The following is an 8,389-nucleotide window of genomic DNA, read 5'->3' as shown; positions in this document are numbered from 1 at the left end:
CGCAAACAAAACTGACACTCGGTCCGGAGGCTGCTGAGAGCATCCGTAAGGGCAATTCCCATGAACAGCGGCACCCATCAGACAACGTGCCGAGTGTCAACTTTCTTCCCGCATTTAATGATCAGTCATTTCACTCTGCTGTCTATTTGCTCAATACAGACTCTCTAAATTACGTTCTATGTTCATTATTTGATTTGCAATTTCATTGTTCACTCCCTCCTAAGGGCCCGGGTGGGTCGGAGATGTTCTCCGCTCAGGGACTGGGTGTTATTGTCCTAATCGTCATCATCATCATCATTTCATCCCCATCGAAGCTCAAGTCGCCGAAGTGGCATCAAATCGAAAGACTACCCGTCTACCCGACGGGAGGCCCTCGTCACACGTTATTATTAGTATACGATTCTAATGGCTCATGAAGCTTATAGGAACTGTATTTCCTCCTTCTTCCTCTTCTTTATTCCCCTCGCTCACTTCATGGCCACTGTGGCCCTGATTCTTCACCTCATTTGCAATTTCGTCTTCAGTTTGGGCTTCGGTCATAACAAGATCATCTATTTTTAATACATTTCATAGGCACACTGATGGAGAATATCACATTCCATTTGTGGTAGAAATGTTGAAAGCGACAGATCTTCAGTGTCATCATCGAATGTGTCTTCAGCTTTTACGACATTTACTTCTGCAGTTGCGATTTCTGCACTACGCAGACAGTCCTTGATGGTTTAGGCTGTAGCCTGGCTCCAAGCTTGGTAATGCATCTATATCTACATCCATACTCCGAAAGCCACCTGACGGTGTGTGGCGCAGGGTACCCTGAGTACCTCAATCGGTTCTCCCTTCTATTCCAGTCTCGTATTGTTCGTGGAAATAAGGATTGTCAGTATGATTCTGTGTGGGCTCTAATCTCTGATTTTATCCTATGGTCTCTTCGCGGATACGTAAGAGGGAGCAATATAATGCTTCACTCTTCGGTGAAGGCATCTTTTCGAAACTTTAACAAAAGCCCGTACCGAGCTACTGAGCGCCTCTCCTGTACAGTCTTCCACTGGAGTTTTTCGTATCATCTCAGTAACGCTTTCGCGATTACTAAATGATCCTGTAACGAAGCGCGCTGCTCTCCGTTGGATATTCTGTATCTCTTCTATTAACCGTATCTGGTACGGATCCCAAACTGCTGAGCAGTATTCAAGCAGTGGGTGAACAAGCGTACTGTAACCTACTTCCTTTGTTTTCGGATTGCATTTCCTTAGGATTCTTCCAATGAATCTCAGCCTGGCATCTGCTTTACCGACGATCAACTTTACAAGATCATTCCATTTTAAATCACTGCTAATGCCTACTCCCAGATAATTTATGGAATTAACTGCTTCCAGTTGCTGACCTGCTATTTTGTAGCTAAATGATAAGGGATCTACATTTCTACGTATTCGCAGCACGTTACACTTGTCTACATTGAGATTCAATTGCCATTCCCTGTACCATGCGTCAATTCGCTGCAGATCCTCCTGCATTTCAGTACAATTTTCCATTGTTACAACCTCTCGATACACCACAGCATCATCTGCAAAAAGCCTCAGTGAACTTCCGATGTCATCCACCAGGTCATTTATGTATATTGTGAATATCAACGGTCCTAAGACACTCCCCTGCGGCACACCTGAAATCCCTCTTACTTAGGAAGACTTCTCTCCATTGAGAATGACATGCTGCGTTCTGTTATCTAGGAACTCCTCAATCCAATCACACAATTGGTCTGATGGTCCATGTGCTCTTACTTTGTTCATTAAACGACTGTGGGGAACTGTATCGAACGCCTTGAGGAAGTCGAGAAACACGGCATCTACCTGTGAACCCGTGTCTATGGCCATCTGAGTCTCGTGGACGAATAGCGTGAGCTGGGTTTCACATGACCGTCTTCTTCGAAACCCGTGCTGATTCCTACAGAGTAGATTTCTAGTTTCCAGAAAAGTCATTATACTCCAACATAATACGTATTCCAAAATTCTACAACTGATCTACGTTAGAGATATAGGTCTATAGTTCAGCACATCTGTTCGACGTCCCTTCTTGAAAACTGGGATGACCTGTCCCCTTTTCCAATCCTTGGAATGCTACGCTCTTCTAGAGACCTACGGTACACCGCTGCAAGAAGGGGGATAAGTTCCTTCTCGTACTCTGTGTAAAATCGAACTGGTATCCCATCAGGTCCAGAGGCCTTTCCTCTTTTGAGGAATTTTAATTTTATCTTTATCCCTCTGTCGTCTATTTCGATATCTACCATTTTGTCATCTGTGCGACAATCTAGAGAAGGAACTACAGTGCAGTCTTCCTCTGTGAAACAGCTGTGGAAGAAGACATTTAGTATTTCGGCCTTTAGTCTATCATCTTTTTCAGTACCATTTTCGTCACAGTGTCTGGACATTTTGTTTTGATCCACCTACCGCTTTGACAAAAGACCAAAATATCTTACGATTTTCTGCCAAGTCAGTACATAGAACTTTACTTTCGAATTCATTGAACGCCTCTCGCATAGCCTCCTCACACTACATTTCGCTTCGAGTAATTTTTGTTTGTCTGCAAGGCTTTGGCTATGTTTATGTTTGCTGTGAAGTTCTCTTTGCTTCCGCAGCAGTTTTCTAACTCTGTTGCTGTACCACGACGGCTCTCTTCCATCTCTTACGATCTTGCTTGGCACATACTCATCTAACGCATATTGTACGATGGTTTTGAACTTTGTCCACTAATCCCCAACACTATGTGTACTTGAGACAAAACTTTTGTGTTGAGCCGTCAGGTACTCTGTAATCTGCTTATTGTCACTTTCGCTGAACAGAAAAATCTTCCTACCTCTTTAATATTTGTATTTACGGCTGAAATCATCGATGCAGTAACCGCTTTATGATCGCTGATTCCCTGTTCTGCATTAACTGTTTCAAATACTTCGGGTCTGTTTTTAACGAGATGGTCTAATATGTTATCGCCACGAGTCGGTTCTCTGTTTAACTGCTCAAGGTAGTTTTCAAATAAAGCACTTAAAAAAATTTCACTAGATTATTTATCCCTGACACCCGTTATGAACGTTTGAGTCTCCCAGTATATATCCGGCAAATTAAGATCTCCACCCAGAACTATAACATGGTGGAGAAATCTACTCGAAATATTTTCCAAATTGTTCATCAGGTGCTCAGCCACAACAGCTGCCGAGCCCGGGGGCCTATAGAGACATCCAATTACCATGTCTAAGCCTGCTTTAACCGTGACCGGCCATCACCCAAATCATTTCACATTTCCGATCTCCGCCAATTTCCTTCGATACTATTGCCCTTATCGCTATAAACACGCCTCCCCTTTACTGTCCAGCCTGTCTCTGCGGTATACATTCCAATCTGAGTTTAGGATTTCATTACTGTTTATGTCTGGTTTCAGCCAAGTTTCTGTCGCTAGTACTATATGGGCGCTGTGACCGTTTATTAATGAGAGCAGTTCTGGGACCTTTCTATAGACGCTACTGCAGTTTGCTATTAGCACATTGATATTGTTATTCCCTGTTACATTTTTCCTACTCCTACCTTGCCGCATCTCAGAAGGCGTCTTGTCGGGCCCAGACAGGGAATTCTCTAACCTAAAAAAACCCTATGTGCGCTCCACATGTACTACTCTACCCTTGTAGCCGCTTCCGGCGTGTAGTGCACGCCTGACCTATTCAGGGGGACCCTGCATTTCTCCACCCGATAGCGGCGGTCGAAAAACTTGCACCCCAGCTCTCCGCAGAATCGTCTGAGCCTCTGGTTTAAGCCTTCCACTCGGCTCCAAACCAGAGGACCGCGATCGGTTATGGGAACGATACTACAAATAGTTAGCTCTGATTCCACTCCGCGAGCGAGGCTTTCCGCCTTCAACTCCGCCAACCGCCTGTAAGAACCGAGGATGACCTCTGAACCCAGACGGCAGCAGTCATTGGTTTCGACATGAGTAACAATTTGCAATCGGGTGCACCCAGTGCTCTCTATCGCCGCCGGTAGGGCCTCCACATCTCTGATGAGACCTACCGGCAAGAAGACAGAGTGAACTCTGGCCTTCTTCCCCGACCTTTCCGCTATTTCCCTAAAAGGCTTTATCAGCCGCCTAACGTTGGAGCTCCCAATAAATAATAAACCCCTGCCCACGTGTGCCTGCTCGGACCTTGTTAAAGCAGCAGCCCCAAATCCACTCACAGGCAGTGGGCAATGCCACATGGCCAGAATCCACATTTACTCTCCGCCTCGTGCGCCGCGAACGCCGCTGAACCACTTGGGGAGATTGTGGCCCAACCGCGCCCAGTACCAGTGAAGATGTCTCGATAGCAGGGACAGTGCATGAAGATGTAACACCTGGGTTGTACCTTGCGACGCACCAGACTCCCCGCTGCCGTAACACTCCGAGGCAGCAGCCTGAAGACGGCTGACCGCGGCCATCAACACGCTCACCTGTTCGCGAAGAGTTATCAGCTCCTCATGCGTCCGTACACAGCAGTCACACATTCTATGCATCCTAAGGACTCCATTTACTGAAGAGACTTAACATTTAACTAGACTGCTAATACAGTATAGGCGGCTGATCATTGATTAAACTGTGATTACTAGCCATTTCTTGTAAAAAAGAATGAATAGCAAAACCTGCCTCTGGACTGTATTGAATACAAACACTTGCACTACTGGCACTGTGGTTGACTTAAGGGACTCTCAGACTGTATTCAAAACAAACACGAAGTCTATGGAATACTATTACTAGCACTCGACAACTAAAGCTTCCAAAAAGCAAAAACACACGGAAGTAGAAGTGACAAGTAAGAAAAATACAGTTAATACTTCAATTAAGGTAGCTAATTGCACAGCAGACGTGAAGCAGACGTTGGTTAGGGCGTAACTGACTACTGGCACTATGGCTGACTAAAAGGACTCTCTCTGTATTCAAAACAAACACGAAGTCTATGGAATACAATTACTAGCACTCGACAACTAAAGCTTCCAAAAAGCAAAAACACATGGAAGTAGAAGTGACAAGTAAGAAAAATACAGTGAGTACTTAAATAAAGGTAGCTCGCTGCACAGCAGACGCCGGTTAGGGCGACACTAACTACTGGCACTATAGCTGACTAAAGGGACTCTCTGTATTCAAAACAAACACGAAGTCTATGGAATACTATTACTAGCACACGACAACTAAAGCTTCCAAAAAGCAAAAACACACGGAAGTAGAAGTGACAAGTAAGAAAAATACAGTTAATACTGCAATTAAGGTAGCTAATTGCACAGCAGACGTGAAGCAGACGTTGGTTAGGGCGTAACTGACTACTGGCACTATAGCTGATTAAAGGGACTCTCTCTGTATTCAAAACAAACATGAACTCTATGGAATACTATTACTAGCACTCGACAACTAAAGCTTCCAAAAAGCAAACACACACGGAAGAAGTGACGCGTAAGAAAAATACAGTTAATACTTCAATTAAGGTAGCTCGCTGCACAGCAGACGTGAATCAGACGTCGGTTAGGGCGACACTGACTACTGGCACTATAGCTGACTAAAGGGATTCTGACTGTATTCAAAACAAACACGAAGTCTATAAAAATACTATTACTAGCACTCGACAACTAAAGCTTCCAAAAAGCAAAAACACACGTAAGTAGAAGTGACAAGTAAGAAAAATACAGTTAATACTTCAATTAAGGTAGCTAATTGCACAGCAGACGTGAAGCAGACGTTGGTTAGGGCGTAACTGACTACTGGCACTATAGCTGATTAAAGGGACTCTCTCTGTATTCAAAACAAACACGAAGTGTACGGAACACTATTACTAGCACACGACAACTAAAGCTTCCAAAAAGCAAAAACACCCGGAAGTAGAAGTGACAAGTAAGAAAAAAACAGTTAATACTTCAATTAAGGTAGCTCGCTGCACAGCAGACGTTAATCAGACGTCGGTTAGGGCGACACTGACTACTGGCACTATAGCTGACTAAAGGGATTCTGACTGTATTCAAAACAAACACGAAGTCTATGGAATACTATTACTAGCACTCGACAACTAAAGCTTCCAAAAAGCAAAAACGCACGGAAGTAGAAGTGACAAGTAAGAAAAATACATGTAATACTTCAATTAAGGTAGATAATTGCACAGCAGCCGTGAAGCTGACGTTGGTTAGGGCGTAACTGACTAATGGCACTATAGCTGATTAAAGGGACTCTCTCTGTATTCAAAACAAACACGAACTGTACGGAACACTATTACTAGCACTCGACAACTAAAGCTTCCAAAAAGCAAACACACACGGAAGAAGTGACACGTAAGAAAAATACAATTAATACTTCAATTAAGGTAGCTAATTGCACAGCAGACGTTAAGCAGACGTTGGTTAGGGCGACACTAACTACTGGCACTATAGCTGACTAAAGGGACTCTCTCTGTATTCAAAACAAACACGAAGTCTATGGAATACTATTACTAGCACACGACAACTAAAGCTTCCAAAAAGCAAAAACACACGGCAGTAGAAGTGACAAGTAAGAAAAATACAGTTAATACTTCAATTAAGGTAGCTAATTGCACAGCAGACGTGAAGCAGACGTCGGTTAGGGCGACACTGACTACTGGCACTATAGCTGACTAAAGGGATTCTGACTGTATTCAAAACAAACACGAAGTGTACGGAACACTATAACTAACACTCAACAACTAAAGCTTCCTAAAAGCAAACACACAAGGAACAAGAAGTGACACGTAAGAAAAATACAGTTAATACTTCAATTAAGGTAGCTCGCTGCACAGCAGACGTCGGTTAGGGCGACACTGACTACTGGCATTACAGCTGACTAAAGGGATTCTGACTGTATTCAAAACAAACACGAAGTCTATGGAATACTATTACTAGCACTCGACAACTAAAGCTTCCTAAAAGCAAAAACACACGGAAGTAGAAGTGACAAGTAAGAAAAATACAGTTAATACTTCAATTAAGGTAGCTAATTGCACAGCAGACGTGAAGCAGACTTTGGTTAGGGCGTAACTGACTACTGGCACTATGGCTGACTAAAGGGATTCTGACTGTATTCAAAACAACCACGAAGTCTATGGAATACTATTACTAGCACTCGACTACTAAAGCTTCCAAAAAGCAAAAACACACGGAAGTAGAAGTGAGAAGTAAGAAAAATACAGTGAGTACTTAAATAAAGGTAGCTCGCTGCACAGCAGACGTCGGTTAGGGCGACACTGACTACTGGCACTATAGCTGACTAAAGGGATTCTGACTGTATTCAAAACAAACACGAAGTCTATGGAATACTATTACTAGCACTCGACAACTAAAGCTTCCAAAAAGCAAATACACACGGAAGTAGAAGTGACAAGTAAGAAAAATACAATTAATACTTCAATTAAGGTAGCTAATTGCACAGCAGACGTGAAGCAGACGTCGGTTAGGGCGACACTGACTACTGGCACTATAGCTGACTAAAGGGATTCTGACTGTATTCAAAACAAACACGAAGTGTACGGAACACTATAACTAACACTCAACAACTAAAGCTTCCTAAAAGCAAACACACAAGGAACAAGAAGTGACACGTAAGAAAAATACAGTTAATACTTCAATTAAGGTAGCTCGCTGCACAGCAGACGTCGGTTAGGGCGACACTGACTACTGGCACTATGGCTGACTAAAGGGATTCTGACTGTATTCAAAACAAACACGAAGTCTATGGAATACTATTACTAGCACTCGACAACTAAAGCTTCCTAAAAGCAAGAACACACGGAAGTAGAAGTGACAAGTAAGAAAAATACAGTTAATACTTCAATTAAGGTAGCTAATTGCACAGCAGACGTGAAGCAGACGTTGGTTAGGGCGTAACTGACTACTGGCACTATGGCTGACTAAAAGGACTCTCTCTGTATTCTAAACAAACACGAAGTGTACGGAACACTATTACTAGCATTCAACAACTAAAGCTTCCTAAAAGAAAACACACGGAAGTAGAAGTGACACGTAAGAAAAATACAGTTAATACTTCAATTAAGGTAGCTCGCTGAACAGCAGACGTGAAGCAGACGTCGGTTAGGGCGACAATGACTACTGGCACTATGGCTGACTAAAGGGACTCTCTCTGTATTCAAAACAAACACGAAGTCTATGGAATACTATTACTAGCACTCGACAACTAAAGCTTCCAAAAAGCAAAAACACACGGAAGTACAAGTAACAAGTAAGAAAAATACAGTTAATACTTCAATTAAGGTAGCTAATTGCACAGCAGACGCGAAGCAGACGTTGGTTAGTGCGTAACTGACTACCGGCACTATGGCTGACTAAAGGGACTCTCTCCGTATTCAAAACAAACACGAAGTGTA

Source organism: Schistocerca gregaria, chromosome 3, assembly GCF_023897955.1.
Source record: "Schistocerca gregaria isolate iqSchGreg1 chromosome 3, iqSchGreg1.2, whole genome shotgun sequence".
In the NCBI taxonomy this organism is placed as follows: domain Eukaryota; kingdom Metazoa; phylum Arthropoda; class Insecta; order Orthoptera; family Acrididae; genus Schistocerca; species Schistocerca gregaria.
The sequence above is the reverse complement of the archived record's forward strand: the minus strand, read 5'-3'. Positions refer to the sequence as shown.